The sequence below is a fragment of the Ranitomeya variabilis genome, chromosome 1 (genome assembly GCF_051348905.1).
Source record: "Ranitomeya variabilis isolate aRanVar5 chromosome 1, aRanVar5.hap1, whole genome shotgun sequence".
Taxonomy (NCBI): Eukaryota; Metazoa; Chordata; class Amphibia; order Anura; family Dendrobatidae; genus Ranitomeya; species Ranitomeya variabilis.
In genome coordinates this window covers 16,411,353-16,429,307 of record NC_135232.1, presented here as the reverse complement: position 1 = coordinate 16,429,307, position 17,955 = coordinate 16,411,353, and the positions used below count along the sequence as shown (strand labels likewise).

The 17,955-nt window shown below is 42.8% G+C and overlaps 1 protein-coding gene and 1 pseudogene across 2 annotated transcripts in view; both read right to left on the bottom strand.

Annotated features, from left to right (window-relative positions):
• LOC143793404 (uncharacterized) overlaps window positions 1-17,955 on the bottom strand; it is a 229,410-nt gene that overhangs the window by 178,397 nt on the left and 33,058 nt on the right. The gene's annotated exons all lie outside the window — the stretch shown is intronic.
• LOC143793507 (uncharacterized) overlaps window positions 8,296-17,955 on the bottom strand; it is a 42,609-nt pseudogene continuing 32,949 nt past the window's right edge. The window contains exon 6 of the transcript XR_013220148.1: window positions 8,296-10,376. The product of XR_013220148.1 is annotated as an uncharacterized LOC143793507 (transcript). The remainder of the gene's footprint in view (window positions 10,377-17,955) is intronic.

Here is a 17,955-nt window from a genome sequence, read left to right as displayed (position 1 = left end):
AGCAGAATAAAGAAAGGTAACTTATATGGTCAACAAAAACCCTATCAAAATCCACACTGGAAATTCAAGAACCCCCGAACCGTCTAACGGTCCGGGGGGAGAACACCAGCCCCCCTAGAGCTTCCAGCAAAGATCAGGATATAGATTTGGAACAAGCTGGACAAAAATACAAAACCAAAACAAATAGCAAAAAGCAAAAAGGCAGACTTAGCTGATATAACTGGAACCAGGATCAGTAGACAAGAGCACAGCAGACTAGCTCTGATAACTACGTTGCCAGGCATTGAACTGAAGGTCCAAGGAGCTTATATAGCTACACCCCTAACTAACGACCCAGGTGCGGATAACAGGAATGACAGAAAAACCAGAGTCAAAAAACTAGTAACCACTAGAGGGAGCAAAAAGCGAATTCACAACATAAGTCCCTGCTAAGCTCATTTGTTGTTCATTTGTGTACTGAATATATTTCTTAGTACTTGCTAAGTTCTGTCCAGCTTGCTATCATGATATTGCCTTGCTAGCTGGAAGCTCTGGGTTGCAGAGTGGCACCACCGCACCGTGAGTCGGTGCGGGGGTCTTTTTGCACTCTCTGCGTGGCCTTTTTGTAGGTTTTTGTGCTGACCGCAAAGATCACTTTTTCTATCCTCTGTCTATTTAGTAAGACTGGCCTCCTTTGCTGAAACCTGTTTCATTTCTGTGTATGTGCCTTCCTCTTAACTCACAGTCAATATATGTGGGGGGCTGCCTTTTCCTTTGGGGAATTTCTCTGAGGCAAGGTGAGGCTTTATTTCTATCTTTAGGGGTAGTTAACTCTTAGGCTGTGAAGAGGCGTCTAGGCAGAGTTAGGTACGCTCCACGGCTATTGCTAGTGTGTGTGATAATAAGATTAGGGTTGCGGTCAGCAGAGCTCCCACTTCCCAGAGCTTGTCCTGTTTTACAGTTTAACTATCAGGTCATTCCAGGTGCTCCTAACCACCAGGTCCATAACACAATTCTGACTGGGCTACTTATTCTGGCTAGATCCTTTAGTCAGTGCCAGTTGTCCATTGTTTTCTGGAGGATTCACATCTCTGCCTGGTCTCTCTTGCTGGATTGTCCAAATCATCAAAGATAAGTCCTGGCTTTGTTTTTGCAGTTCACATGCTGTGGACTTTATAGCTCAGTGCATTGCTATGTTTTTTCTTGTCCAGCTTTGTCTGTGTAAGGATTTATTCAGCCAAGCTGGAAGCGCTGAAGTTGCAGAGTTACCCTCCATGCCTTTAGTTAGGTGTGGAGATTTTTGTATTCTCTGTGGTGGATTTTTGTAGTATTTTAATACTGACCGCACAGTACTCTGTCCTGTCTTTTCTTTCTAGCAAGCGTGGCCTCCTTTGCTAAATTCTGTTTTCAGTCTGCGTATGTAATTTCCCTCTCCTCTCACAGTCAATATTTGTGGGGGGCTGTCTTTCCTTTGGGGATTTTATCTGAGGCAAGATAGTTTTCCTGTTTCTTTCTTTAGGGGTAATTAGTCCTCCGGCTGTGACAAGGTGTCTAGGGAGTGACAGGAACATCCCACGGCTACTTCTAGTTGCGGTGTTAAGTTCAGGGTCTGTGGTCAGTATAGAGGCCACCTTCTCCAAAGCTCGTCCATGCTGCTCCTAGGCCACCAGATCATAACAGTACAACTGGCCCACAAAGAGTTAAATGCATCTCAAAAGAAGGGAGGAAAAGTGCTGAGCCATTTTTTTGGGGGAGTCTGTTTTGTCTTCTCTTCCCTCTTAAACTCTGGGTGGTTCAGGAGTTTGGCGCGGGCATGGATATTCAGGGACTGGCTTCTCGTGTGGATCAACTTGCTGCAAGAGTACAGGGTATTTCCGATTATATTGTCCAGACTCCGGTTTTGGAGCCTAGAATTCCAATTCCTGATTTGTTTTTTTTGGATAGGTCCAAGTTTTTGAGCTTTAAAAATAACTGCTAACTGTTTTTTGCTCTGAAACCTCGTTCCTCTGGGGATCCCATTCAGCAAGTTAAAATTGTCATCTCTTTGCTGCGTGGTGATCCTCAGGATTGGGCATTTTCCCTGGAGTCTGGGTATCCATCCCTTGCTTAATGTAGACACCTTTTTTCAGGTGCTAGGGTTATTGTATGATGAACCTAATTCAGTGGATCATGCAGAAAAGACCTTGTTGACCCTGTGTCAGGGTCAAGAAGCGGCAGAATTATACTGCCAGAAATTTAGAAAATGGTCTGTGCTCATGAAATGGAATGAGGATGCTTTAGCAGCAATTTTCAGAAAGGGTCTTTCTGAATCCGTTAAAGATGTTAAGGTGGGGTTCCCCACGCCTGCTGGTCTGAGTGATTCTATGTCTCTGGCCATTCAGATTGACCGGCGCTTGCGTGAGCGCAGAGTTGTGCACACGATGGCGTTGTCCTCTGATCGGAGTCTTGAGCCTATGCAGTGTGATAGGATTTTGTCTAGAGCTGAACGACAAGGATTCAGACGTCAGAATAGGTTGTGTTTTCACTGCGGCGATTCTGCTCATGTTATTTCTGATTGTCCTAAGCGTACAAAGAGAATCGCTAGTTCCGTTACCATCAGTACTGTACAACCTAAATTTCTGTTATCTGTGACCCTGATCTGCTCATTATCGTCATTTTCTGTCATGGCATTTGTGGATTCAGGCGCCGCTTTGAACTTGATGGATTTAGAATTTGCCAAGCGTTGTGGTTTCTCATTGCAGCCTTTGCAGGATCCTATTCCTTTAAGGGGCATTGATGCTACACCTTTGGCTAAAAATAAACCTCAGTTCTGGACACAGCTGACTATGTGCATGGCGCCAGCACATCAGGAAGATTGTCGTTTTCTGGTGTTGCATAATTTGCATGATTCTATTGTGCTGGGTTTTCCATGGTTACAGGTACATAACCCGGTACTGGATTAGAAATCTATGTCTGTGACTAGTTGGGGTTGTCAGGGGGTTCATGATGACGTTCCTGTGATGTCAATTTCCTCTTCCCCCTCTTCTGAAATTCCTGAGTTTTTGTCAGATTTCCAGGATGTATTTGATGAACCCAAATCCAGTTCCCTTCCGCCACATAGGGACTGTGATTGTGCTATTGACTTGATTCCAGGCTGTAAGTTTCCTAAGGGCCGACTCTTCAACCTGTCTGTGCCAGAACATGCCGCCATGCGGAGTTATGTTAAGGAGTCCTTGGAGAAAGGGCATATTCCGCCATCTTCTTCACCTTTGGGAGCGGGTTTTTTTTTTGTTGCCAAGAAGGATGGCTCATTGAGACCCTGTATTGATTATCGCCTCTTGAATAAGATCACGGTCAAATTTCAATACCCTTTGCTTTCTGACTTGTTTGCTAGGATTAAGGGGGCTAGTTGGTTTACTAAGATTGACCTTCGACGGGCGTATAATCTTGTTCGTATTAAACAGGGTGACGAATGGAAAACTGCGTTTAATACGCCTGAAGGTCATTTTGAATACCTTGTGATGCCATTCGGGCTCTCTAATGCTCCATCGGTGTTTCAGTCCTTCATTCATGATATCTTCCGCAATTATCTTGATAAATTCATGATTGTATATTTGGATGATATTTTGATTTTTTCCAATGATTGGGAGTCTCATGTGAAACAGGTCAGGGTGGTGTTTCAGATCCTTCGTGAGAATGCTTTGTTTGTGAAGGGGTCTAAGTGCCTCTTTGGAGTACAGAAGGTTTCTTTTTTGGGTTTCATTTTTTCTCCCTCGTCTATAGAAATGAATCCGGTTAAGGTTCAGGCCATTCATGATTGGATTCAACCCACATCTGTGAAGAGTCTTCAGAAATTTTTGGGTTTTGCTAATTTTTATCGCCGTTTCATTGCCAACTTCTCCAGTGGGGTTAAACCCTTGACCGATTTGACGAAGAAAGGCGCTGATGTGACGAATTGGCCCTCTGCGGCTGTTTCTGCCTTTCAGGAACTTAAACGCCGATTTATTTCTGCCCCTGTGTTGCGTCAGCCGGATGTTTCTCTTCCTTTTCAGGTTGAGGTTGACGCTTCTGAGATTGGGGCAGGGGCCGTTTTGTCTCAGAGGAATTCTGATGGTTCCTTGATGAAACCATGTGCCTTCTTTTCCCAAAAATTTTCGCCTGAGGAACCCAATTATGATGTCGGCAATCGGGAGTTGCTGGCTATGAAGTGGGCATTTGAGGAGTGGCGACATTGGCTTGAGGGGGCCAAGCACCGTGTTGTGGTCTTGACCGATCATAAGAATCTGATTTACCTCGAATCTGCCAAGCGGCTGAATCCTAGACAGGCTCGTTGGTCCCTGTTTTTCTCCCGTTTTAATTTTGTGGTCTCGTATCTTCCGGGTTCTAAGAATGTTAAGGCTGATGCCCTCTCTAGGAGCTTTTTGCCTGATTCTCCTGGGGTCCTTGAGCCAGTTGGCATTCTGAAAGAAGGGGTGATTCTTTCTGCCATTATTATTATTATTATTATTATTTATTTATATAGCACCATTAATTCCATGGTGCTGTACATGAGAAGGGGTTACATCAAAATATAAATATCACCTTGTGGTTCCCGATACGTGATCTATTATGCCACCTGTACGTTTGGTCTGATCTATGTTGGGCTGACCACGCGGCAACTTAAGGTCCGTATTAGGGAACACGTACTGGGTATTATTGTGGCAGCCTCCTGCACAGACGCATCCACCCTTAAGACCCTACAGCGACATTTTTGGGAATTTCATCGTGATGATAAATTGTTGAGAGTACGTGGTATCGACCTGTTACAGATTAACGTTAGGGGAGGGAATCTCTCGAAACGTCTAGCGCAGCTTGAGTCCAAGTGGATTTGGACACTGCGTACAATCCACCCGCATGGACTAAATGAGCATATCTCATTTGCTCCATTCTTGTGATCATACGCACCTGACATATTAGTGGAACTGACTGCTAGCATGCACACTGTTTTTACTTATGTTTTATTATTTTTTTGCTTTAGGTAGGGTTTATGTCATATTTTGCTGAATTTGGACTATCGAGGATGTCTGGAATGCCGCATTGATACGCCCATCAGCTTAGTTGAATGACGTCCTTTTTTGGGTCCAAGATTTATTTATATATTTTTTGTGGGTACAAGTATAGTCACCAGTTTTATGGGTTACTCTATGTTTATGTTCTTGTGGGGCTATTTTGGCTTTTTTATTTTAGGTTTTTGGACTATTTTGTTGGGTTTGGGTGGGTCATATGATTTGTTTGTATATGATTGTTTGTTATGTATTGTTATACATTTTTTCATTATGTTTTTGTATTATTTTTTTGTACATATATATGTATGGCTCATATGTATACAGTTGTTGTACATTTTGTGTATTGTACATTGATCTGCCCATATATTCTTTATTATTATTTTTTCATCTTGTTTTCCTTATTTATTATTTTCTGTCTATGTGTTGCAATTTTGTCTTTTTTTGTATTTGCATGTGCCCCATATATTATGTTTCTTTTAGGTGTATTCTTCTTGAGTATATATTTTTTGTATTGTTTTTCTTTTTTTGTATTGTTTGTTTTGATTATATATCACCTGCACTTATCCGGTTGTGGGGTGCTCCGTTACCGGCTGGTGTGTCCTTGGGTGTGCTGATGTTCATTTATTTATATATTGAGCACAATTGTCCTTTCGGATTCTTGACTCACTTACTTAGCATACCCATTGAGACGCTGGCTGGTTGGTAGCGCTCAATGTAACTGGGAGATGACATTGTGATCGTTTTCGTAATATAGTTGTGCCCTTTTCTTTGCCCTGTATGTTAATGGCGTCTGTGATCCATCTCTGCGCAGGTGCCTGCTTGTGGTCTGTCATTGCTGACGTCCGCTGTCATGTGGCGCCTTATTCCGTGGGGCCCGCGTGTTTCCGCTTCCGGATGGCAGTGGCGTTCTGGCTGGCAGCACAGGCGGGCGGTGCACTATGCGCGGAGGGTGAGTTCCGGTATGACCATTTATAAGACGCTGTTGGCACCTATCTGGCACACCCCCTGAGGAAGGAGCCGTGACGGGCTCCAAAACGCGCGTCGGGGTGGGCTTAGGGTCCCCGCACTGTTGGCGTACATCAGGTAATATCTCTGGAGCTTATACATTTGTGGTAAATGGCTGGTATTGGGTAATTACTTTTTTGTGCATTTGCACTATATTCCTTATATGGTCTTTTCAGCCTTTTTATAGTTACCAGTATATATGTATTGTTCCAAAATTCCCATCCACTTTGTGTGGTATATACAAACACTGATGCAGTGGGTGGTACCTTATAGCCCTATGTGTACTAGTGGTATTGCTATGCAGTTGTTTCACTAGCCCCATTTTTTCCTGTATACCTTTTCCTTTTATGTTGTGGTATTTTAACATATATTTAATAAAGTATATTTTTTATGGGACTTATTGGCTGTGGTTCCTCTGTGGAGTGTTAGGATTTCTGTTATACAGTTGTCTCTTTCTATTGGTCCTTATATACGCACATGGTATACTAATGTCATTGTAGAATGTAAGCCCGCAAGGGCAGGGTCCTCGCCCCTCTGTATCAGTCTGTCATTGTTAGTTTGTTTACTGTAAGTGATATCTGTAACTTGTATGTAACCCCTTCTCATGTACAGCACCATGGAACCAATGGTGCTATATAAATAAATAATAATAATAGTATTTGATCTATTATTATTTATGAGCTCCGTGTGTGTATTATGTATGCCGCTGCTGATGCTGCAATAATCTGACACTATTAACCAGGCCTCCTTGGTTAAGCTAAGATATGTTTTGAACTGCCTTATAAGCATATCTATCTGTGCATGGACTAAGTCAAGGATTTATTCGTGTCAAGTATTCCTCAAGAATAACTGTGCTTCATAGACTTTCTGCTTGATTGCTTGTTTCTCTGAAGTTTCCTATTGACTGCTAAGCTGCGTTTATTATTTGCACCAAGTGTTGTGGACTTGAGTTTCTCTCTGCACCTGTTTGAATCACCGTGTGACAATATAGACTTTACCACTTTTAAAACTGTGTCCTGTAGTTTTCTTGTTCCACGCAAAGAGTCTCCTGAGTTATCCCCTATAATTATTACAGTGGGTGGGTTCCTTACCCGATATTAGTTTTAATATCAAACGAGGAGCTGGTGGCTGCAAAGTGTTCTGGGGAATTTGGGAGACCCTGGCAGTGACAGAACAGGGGTTTACGTGTGTATCTCCTGACTGAGACTGGGGATAAACATATTGCCTTCACTGCAGAGTGCCCAACAGGCAGTACACGACAAGGCAGCCTTTCTGGCGACTACTTATCCTAGGTGCAGTTCCCTGACTGACCTGAGGGTAAGGGGGCGCCAGAGAGCTGCAAGTTCCTAACCGGAACTGAAAGTGGGATAGACAAATTCCTGACACCCACCAAACACCTATGGTGAATCCTGAAGAGACAAGTTGTCATCACTCTCCATTAGGGTTGAGCGAAACGGATCGGACATTTTCAAAAATCGCCGACTTTCAGCAAAGTCGGGTTTCATGAAACCCGACCCGATCCAACTGTGGGATCGGCCATGCGGTCGGCGATCTTCGCGCCAAAGTCGCATTTCATGTGACGCTTTCCCCGCCATTTTCCAGCCAATGAAGGAGTGTGGGCAGCGTGATGACATAGGTTCCGGCTTGCTTTTTGCAAAGTCAGAGGGGGTAAAACGGCCATATTACCGTTTGTAATGTAGCGATTTCCACAGTCCAACACAACCTTTGCTGTGCACGGAGGAGAGAGAGAGAGAGAGAGAGAGAGAGACTTTTTTCCCCAATTGAATTACATTGGGTTTCATGTTTCGGTCGATCCCCGACTTTGCACGATAATCGGCCGATTTGACTCGACTTTTCACAAAGTCGGGTTTCGCAAAACCCGACTCGATCCTAAAAAAGTAAAAGGCGCTCAACCCTACTCTCCATCCATCATCCAGGCAAAAAGAGAGCTAGTTCTTGAAGAAGGAAAAAAAGATAGATGATGTATTATGTAACCAACTTGTCCATTCCATGCCAAGAATGACTTGATGCTGTGCTTAAAAATCATGGAAACCATACAAAATGCTAGATGTAGCTTTTGGGGTGCACTCATTTTTGCATCAACTAATTTAAGTAAAAAGGAAGATTTTGTAATGAAATGTATATTATTAACCCTACTTTTATGTTTTTATTTAAAAAAAAATGTTCTATGAAACTCAGTGTTGGCAAAATTTTAGAAATTGTTCTTGTTTTCAGTGAGATATTAATTAAAATCTTACCGATCAAAGGAGGTGTACTCATTTAGGCTGAATAATGTTTATTAACATTTAAAAAAAAACCAGAACATAATTACAGTTTATTTCCTGAATGCCTTCTCCCGTGTTTTACAAGAAATGATTTATGCTTAAAAGATTTCCCACATTCTGAACATGAATACGGCTTCTCTTCGCTATTATTTCTCTCATGGTTCCACAAGATTTTATTTATCTGTAAAGCATTTCTCACAGAATGAAAATGAATATAGCTTCTCTCCTGTGTGAATTCTCTGATGGGTAATAGGATTCCCTTTATCTATGAAGCATTTACCACATTCTGAACATGAATATGGCTTTACTCCTACATTAATTCTCTGATGTTTAATAAGACCCCCTTTATTTATAAAGCATTTCCCACAATCTTAACATGAATACGGCTTCACTCCTGCGTGAATTCTCTTGTGTTTTACAAGACTTGATTTATGCTTAAAAGATTTCCCACATTCTGAACATGAATACGGCTTCTCTTCACTATGACTTCTCTCATGTTCCACAAGACTTGATTTATCTATACAGCCCTTCTCACAGAATGAACATGAATATGGCTTCTCTCCTGTGTGAATTCTCTGATGGGTAATAAGATTCCCTTTAGCCATGAAGCATTTACCACATTCTGAACATGAATATGGCTTCTCTCCTGTGTGAATTCTCTGATGTTTAATAAGACTCCCTTTATCTATAAAGCATGCTCCACATTCTGAACATGAATATGGTTTTTCTCCTGTGTGAATTCTCTGATGTCTAATAAAATTCCCTTTATCTAAAAAACATTTCCCACATTCTGAACATGAATATGGCTTCTCTCCTACATGAATTCTCTGATGTTTAATAAGACCCCCTTTATCTCTAAAGCATTTCCCACATTCTGAACATGAATACGGCTTCACTCCTGTGTGAATTCTCTCATGTTTTACAAGACTTGATTTATGGTTAAAAGATTTCACACATTCTGAACATGAATACGGCTTTTCTTCGCTATGAATTCTCTCATGTTGCACAAGATTTGATATATCTGTAAAGCATTTATTACAGACTGAACATGAATACGGCTTTTCTCCTGTATGAATTCTCTCATGTTTAAGAAGGTCTGATTTCGCGTAAAAAGATTTTTCACATTCTGAACAGGAAAATGGTTTCTCTTTGCTATGACTTCTCTCATGTTGCACTAGATTTGATTTACTTGTAAAGCATTTCTCACAGAATGAACATGAATACGGCTTTTCTCCTGTATGAATTCTCTCATGTTTAAGAAGGTCTGATTTCGCGTAAAAAGATTTTTCACATTCTGAACAGGAAAATGGTTTCTCTTTGCTATGACTTCTCTCATGTTGCACTAGATTTGATTTACTTGTAAAGCATTTCTCACAGAATGAACATGAATACGGCTTTTCTCCTGTGTGAATTCTCTCATGTTTAACAAGGGATGATTTGTGCCTAAAAGATTTCCCACATTCTGAACATGAATATGGAGTCTCTCCTGTGTGAATTCTCTGATGGCTAATAAGAATCCCTTTATTTGTAAAGCATTTCCCACATTCTGAACATGAATATGGCTTCTTTCCAGTATGGATGCTCTGATGTCTACTAAGATGCCCTTTATCTGTGAAGGACTTCCCACATAGTGAACATGAATATGGCTTTTCTCCTGTGTGAATTATCTGATGTATAAGAAAATTCCCTTTATCTGTAAAGCATTTTCCACATTCTGAACAGGAATATGGCTTTTCTCCTGTGTGATTTCTCTCATGTTTTAAAAGGGCTGATTTATATGTAAAGCACTTCCCACATTCTGAACAGGAGTATGACTTCTCTCCTTTATGCTTTCTTTGTGTTAAAAAAACTGCGCTTTTTGCAAGTTGCTTGCTACACTGAAATCTTGTATCCACTTTGTCACCTGGAATTGCAGTAATAATGCGAGATTGCTCAGGAGAGGGTTCCTCATGATTAGGAGGATTATAAAAAAGTGAAGTACTGTGAAGTCCATGAAGGGTAATGAGGTTTTCTCCATTAGAGTGCTTCCTGATATCTTCTTTTTTACAATTTAGTGATAAACCGTTATTCTCACAAGGATTTCCTGAGGATGAAGGAATGAAAAAATCATATCTAATCTACAAAACAAAAGATATTTCTAAATATGTTTTATAGAACTTACAATTAAAAACACCAGTCAGTGAAAAGACAGGTAATAAGGAAGACAACAACCTGCCACTTGACAAACAGTAAGATTTTTAATATTTGAATTAGGACTGTCCCAATTTCGGTCACCGTAATGTGGTTGGATGGCTTTCGCATTTTTTTTTTTAAATCAAAAAACATGTTAACTAAGTAACCTATATTATATTTATGCACTATTGCTGTTTATTTATTTACTTCAGGGTATTCAATCATTGTTTCTGTCTTTGTTTTTTTTCTCCTGTACAGTGGCCAGTGTGAACGTGTGCTTAATCGCTGCATGCTCACCAGTCTATATCCCAGTTTATACCTTTTTTTTTTTATATGCCATATTAGCACAGTTATGGTTAAAGTGAATACCAGTTATAAACAGCTGACAATGGCACAAGTTTCACGGGTTTACCACGACAGAGAGGATCCAGAAGACCGCAGTGTCTGATTTCTCCTATTCCTACACTGATTAGAAGCACTTCACCTTCATATTAAACGGTGTAAGTTTCTTTTTAGCAGTGCAGGGGTTAATCTGCTCTGTTGAGAGCTCCTGGAGCATTTAGGCTCTCAGCTGTGCACTGTTAGCCCCTCCCATCCCCCTATATAATCTGGGCCCTGGCTAGCACTCATTGTCAGAAGTAAGCTTATGCTGCATGGCTGGAGGTTTTTGGTAGTTGTTACTGGAAAAAGTTTGGTGGATTTATCTGTAACTGTTGCTAGGTTTTCAGTGTGTGAGAATTCCCTTTCTTCTCCTACTTTGGTTTTACCCCATTCTCCACTCCCCCATGCATTCCTCTGTTTGTGTTAGTATATTTCTATGTTTGGTATTTTCATTTACCCTTGTTGGTATTACCTGGTTACTCTTGTTATTGTATTACAGTACACTACCAGCCCCACCCACGCAAGAGGGGAGAAGGGTACAGACTGAGGGCGGATAAAGGAGGTAAGGCTAGGTACGTGGCCCCGGCCTTTTCACCATCAGAAGTAATCCAGGGAACAGGGCGAGCTAGGGCAACCCTATGGTTAGGGACAAGGAAGGAGTGCCTGCTCCCGGGAGACCCTAGAACAGAGTCGTGACAGGAGGCATAGACAACAAATAGACATTTCTTAAAGGAACCAGTCATTTACCCCTTTAATGTACTACCATTGCCATTTACTCCCGTAGCAAGCTTTCTATCATGCCCTTAGTGTATAAAAGTGTACATGCAATTAAAAATGGAATTTTAATATTTCAGTACCATATACAAATGAGATTGACTTATCACAAAGGTGGCCCTACATACAGGCGCAGTCAAGCTCCAGCAACTGTAATCATGTCCTCAGTTTGCCTAAGGGCATGATAGGAAACCTTTGAAGCCTGAAATAGCACTGAAGGCACATTAACCCCTCAGGATCAAGCCACTTTGTACATTATGTAAGTTAATGGCCAGCCTCATTTGACGATTCCAGTGATTCTAAGAATGTTTTTTTGTGACATTGTACTTCATGTTAGTGGTAAATTCTGGTCATTATTATTTGCTTTAATTTATAAAAATATAAAAAAAATTAACTAAAATTTGAGTATTTTGCAGTATTCAAACTTTTAAAATTTTTATGTGCTTAACCCCTTTCTGACATCCGATGTACTATTCCGTCCATGTGACCTGGGACTTACTCGCCATGGACGGAATAGTACGTCATGTGTTATGGTTCTCAATGGCAAGAGAACATAGCCCAGCATACATAAGAACAAGCTCTTGGAAGGATGGAAACTAAAACTGACCATGAACTAAACCTGCCGCACAACTAACAGTAGCCGGGTAGCGTGCCTACGTTTTATCCCTAGACGCTCAGCGCCAGCCGGAGGACTAACTAATCCTAGCAGAGGAAAATACAGTCCTGGCTCACCTCTAGAGAAATTTCCCCGAAAGGCAGACAGAGGCCCCCACATATATTGGCGGTGATTTTAGATGAAAATGACAAACGTAGTATGAAAATAGGTTTAGCAAAATCGAGGTCCGCTTACTAGATAGCAGGAAGACAGAAAGGGCACTTTCATGGTCAGCTGAAAACCCTATCAAAACACCATCCTGAAATTACTTTAAGACTCTAGTATTAACTCATAACATCAGAGTGGCAATTTCAGATCACAAGAGCTTTCCAGACACAGAAACGAAACTGCAGCTGTGAACTGGAACAAAATGCAAAAAACAAACAAGGACAAAAGTCAGACTTAGCTGGGAGTTGTCTAGAAGCAGGAACATGCACAGAAAGGCTTCTGATTACAATGTTGACCGGCATGGAAATGACAGAGGAGCAAGGTTAAATAGCGACTCCCACATCCTGATGGGAACAGGTGAACAGAGGGGATGATGCACACAAGTTCAATTCCACCAGTGGCCACCGGGGGAGCCCAAAATCCAATTTCACAACAGTACCCCCCCCTCAAGGAGGGGGCACCGAACCCTCACCAGAACCACCAGGGCGATCAGGATGAGCCCTATGAAAGGCACGGACCAGATCGGAGGCATGAACATCAGAGGCAGTCACCCAAGAATTATCCTCCTGACCGTATCCCTTCCATTTGACCAGATACTGGAGTTTCCGTCTGGAAACACGGGAGTCCAAGATTTTTTCCACAACGTACTCCAACTCGCCCTCAACCAACACCGGAGCAGGAGGCTCAACGGAAGGCACAACCGGTACCTCATACCTGCGCAATAATGACCGATGAAAAACATTATGAATAGAAAAAGATGCAGGGAGGTCCAAACGGAAGGACACAGGGTTAAGAATCTCCAATATCTTGTACGGGCCGATGAACCGAGGCTTAAACTTAGGAGAAGAAACCCTCATAGGGACAAAACGAGAAGACAACCACACCAAGTCCCCGACACAAAGCCGAGGACCAACCCGACGCCGGCGGTTGGCAAAAAGCTGAGTCTTCTCCTGGGACAACTTCAAATTGTCCACAACCTGCCCCCAAATCTGATGCAACCTCTCCACCACAGCATCCACTCCAGGACAATCCGAAGATTCCACCTGACCGGAGGAAAATCGAGGATGAAACCCCGAATTACAGAAAAAAGGAGACACCAAGGTGGCAGAGCTGGCCCGATTATTGAGGGCAAACTCCGCTAAAGGCAAAAAAGCAACCCAATCATCCTGATCTGCAGACACAAAACACCTCAAATATGTCTCCAAGGTCTGATTCGTCCGCTCGGTCTGGCCATTAGTCTGAGGATGGAAAGCAGACGAGAAAGACAAATCTATGCCCATCCTAGCACAGAATGCCCGCCAAAATCTAGACACGAATTGGGTTCCTCTGTCAGAAACGATATTCTCCGGAATACCATGCAAACGAACCACATTTTGAAAAAACAGAGGAACCAACTCGGAAGAAGAAGGCAACTTAGGCAGGGGAACCAAATGGACCATCTTAGAGAAACGGTCACACACCACCCAGATGACAGACATCTTCTGAGAAACAGGAAGATCCGAAATAAAATCCATCGAGATGTGCGTCCAAGGCCTCTTCGGGATAGGCAAGGGCAACAACAATCCACTAGCCCGAGAACAACAAGGCTTGGCCCGAGCACAAACGTCACAAGACTGCACAAAGCCTCGTACATCTCGTGACAGGGAAGGCCACCAGAAGGACCTTAATGGGATCAGAGAGACCCTCTCTGAAATTCGCCGCCAGGGCGCACTCATTCCACTGAGTAAGCACAGACCATTTACGGAATTTTTGGCAGTATATTTCAACTTCATCTTGCCCCTGAGATAGGGACATCAAGGCTTTTTCCGCCTGAAGCTCTAAATGAGGTTCCTCATAAAGCAACCCCAAGGCCAGAAAAAACGCATCCACATTGAGCAACGCAGGATCCCCTGGAGCCAATGCAAAAGCCCAATCTTGAGGGTCGCCCCGGAGCAAGGAAATCACAATCCTGACCTGCTGTGCAGGATCTCCAGCAGAGCGAGATTTCAGGGACAAAAACAACTTGCAATTATTTTTGAAATTTTGAAAGCAAGATCTATTCCCCGAGAAAAATTCAGGCAAAGGAATTCTAGGTTCAGATATAGGAACATGAACAACAAAATCTTGTAAATTTTGAACTTTCGTGGTGAGATTATTCAAACCTGCAGCTAAACTCTGAATATCCATTTTAAACAGGTGAACACAGAGCCATTCCAGGATTAGAAGGAGAGAGAGAGAGGAAGGCTGCAATATAGGCAGACTTGCAAGTGATTCAATTGAAAGCACACTCAGAACTGAAGGAAAAAAAAAAAAAAAATTTCAGCAGACTTCTTTTTTCTCTCCTTTCTCTGCCAATTAATTTAACCCTTTGTGGGCCGGTCAAACTGTTATGGTTCTCAATGGCAAGAGAACATAGCCCAGCATACATAAGAACAAGCTCTTGGAAGGATGGAAACTAAAACTGACCATGAACTAAACCTGCCGCACAACTAACAGTAGCCGGGTAGCGTGCCTACGTTTTATCCCTAGACGCTCAGCGCCAGCCGGAGGACTAACTAATCCTAGCAGAGGAAAATACAGTCCTGGCTCACCTCTAGAGAAATTTCCCCGAAAGGCAGACAGAGGCCCCCACATATATTGGCGGTGATTTTAGATGAAAATGACAAACGTAGTATGAAAATAGGTTTAGCAAAATCGAGGTCCGCTTACTAGATAGCAGGAAGACAGAAAGGGCACTTTCATGGTCAGCTGAAAACCCTATCAAAACACCATCCTGAAATTACTTTAAGACTCTAGTATTAACTCATAACATCAGAGTGGCAATTTCAGATCACAAGAGCTTTCCAGACACAGAAACGAAACTGCAGCTGTGAACTGGAACAAAATGCAAAAAACAAACAAGGACACAAGTCAGACTTAGCTGGGAGTTGTCTAGAAGCAGGAACATGCACAGAAAGGCTTCTGATTACAATGTTGACCGGCATGGAAATGACAGAGGAGCAAGGTTAAATAGCGACTCCCACATCCTGATGGGAACAGGTGAACAGAGGGGATGATGCACACAAGTTCAATTCCACCAGTGGCCACCGGGGGAGCCCAAAATCCAATTTCACAACAGTCATGCCCTTTAATGCAACACTGCAACTTAAGTCGCGATGATCGCATTAAAATTCCGACGCCATCTTACCTCAGGGAAGATGGTGTCAGGGAAGATGGTGTCGACATCCCAGGCTGCGTCCTCCCCCATCCAGCCTCCCGATCGCTGTGATTGGCTGTTCAATTCTGAACAGCCAATCGAAGCCTTTCTCATTGGCTGAAACAGTGAGGTCCCAAGCTATGATCGAGTACCGATGTACTCGATCCTAGGCCGATGCCTGTCAATGCCAGGCATTAAACAAAACTGCATAGATTCACGCGATCGACGATCGCGCCAATCGCAGGGCACAGCGGTGGTGTTACCGCGCGGTGCCCTGCAGGTACCGTCCTGAATCGGTGCTGTAATAGCACCGCTCCTAGGCTGGTGCCTAGGATAGGCCTAGTATGGCCTGGAGCTGCTGATTGGAGCGATCGATGCAATTGTCGATCGCACCAATCACGGTACAGCTGCGGTGTGACCGCGCTGTGCCCTTCCTAGGGTCAGAGTTGTGAGCTCTGATCCTAGGCCGGTGTCTAGCAACACCGGCGTCACCAGGTCCACCTCTGGTGGGATCGATGTGATCATCGATTCCACCAATGACAGGTCACAGCAGCGGTCACACCGCTCTGTGACCTGTCTGTCACCTGTGTGCGACTTGTCTGACTGTTCGGCAGGAATTCTCACACTAGCTGAGGATTCCTGCAGAGCGGTCACACAGCTAGATCTCCTCCTGTGCTGGGACTTGTAGTGCCACAGTAGCCTTGTGACACCACAATTCCTGCTGAAGAAAGAAGACAGAGGAAAGAAGAGAGACTACAACTATAAGTGTTGATCCCCGATCCCTGCCCGATCTCTCTTCATCCACCCCAATCCCCCCCAGCCCCCCATCCTCCTCTTTTCACCCCCCTCCACCTCCCTTTGCGCCGCCTCCGTGCGCACATTTAGCAGCCGCCGAGTGTTGATTGGTGACGCAGTTCACCGATCAACACTCATGCTCACTTTTTTTTTCCTCAGCCCTCTTTGCGCCAACTCCGTACGCACATTCCAGAGCCCCCGAACTTTGATAAGTGAAGCAGTTCACTTATCAGAGCTCGTGCCGGCTGTGTTCCTTTTTTCTTCCCCCTCTCCTTGCGCCACACCTGTGTGCACATCCAGCAGCCGCCGAATTTTGATAAGTGACGCAGTTCACTTATCAGAGCTAGGGCCTGCTGTTTAAGACTTTTCTTTTCACCGGCATTTTTTTTATTCCCGATTTGCAGATAATTTGCACCAATCACAGCGCTAGTCATTGGAAGACGCATATGCTTTCCTTGCCTCCGACACTGATAGCGACGGAGAGGATCCCACATTTCATGAAGATGAACCAGCGCACTCCTCTTTGGAACCCGTATAGACCTCCACCCCCGAAAATTACGGGCCACCGATTCCTGAATTTGTGGCATAATCAGGAATCAAGTTTGACACTACCGCCTCACAGAAATAGACTTTTTCAGGGTCTTTTTCTCTTAGAATTTTGTTAATCTCATTTTGGAGCAAACTAATTTATATGCTCGGCAATTTTTTGCGCAAAACCCCAGTTCATCATTTTCTAACTGTTCTCCTGTAGACGCAGTTGAAATTATACAGTTTTGGGGCCTGGTCCTTCATATGGGTATCCTGAAGAAGCCAGAACTTCGGCAATATTACAGTGTTGATATTTTAAACAACACTCCAGTGTTCCGAATGGTCATGGCCCGGACGCGTTTTAAAGCCATCCACAAATTCCTGCATTATACCAAAAAATATTTAGAGTTGAGAGTCCTCAGTGGTTGATATCTTTTATCTAGCTACTGGCTAACATGGTACTAAGATATACATCTTTCCTGTATGCATTATACCGATAATTAAACATACTAGTGATACCAAAGTATCATATAAAATACTAATGAGAGAGTCCAGACTATATTAAGATACCTGGAAATCACCAAATGTGCAAAAAATGTAGTGTAGCACTACAAAGAGCTAAAAAAATCATGCTCATAACATAGTAAGGCCAAAGACGATCACAACAGAGAATATGAATATATAGATGTTAATTTATTTAGTGGCGATTAACAAACCATAAAAATACAGAATTAAAATATATATGTATTTAATATATTTTGTGCACATATCAAATTTCATCATATGGCAGGCATCATATGTATTGTACCCATAAGGACTCCATATATATGCATATATCTAAAAAACACCCATTGTTGCTTATCAGCAATTAGTGCTAAGGGCAAAAAATAAAAATAAAAACTGCTTTATATAAAAAAGTGCATACAATGTGCATTAAATCAAGTAAAGGAAGGGCAATAAAAGTGCATTCTGTGCAAAAAAAGTGCAACTTTAAGGTGCTTATAGGTGGAAGGT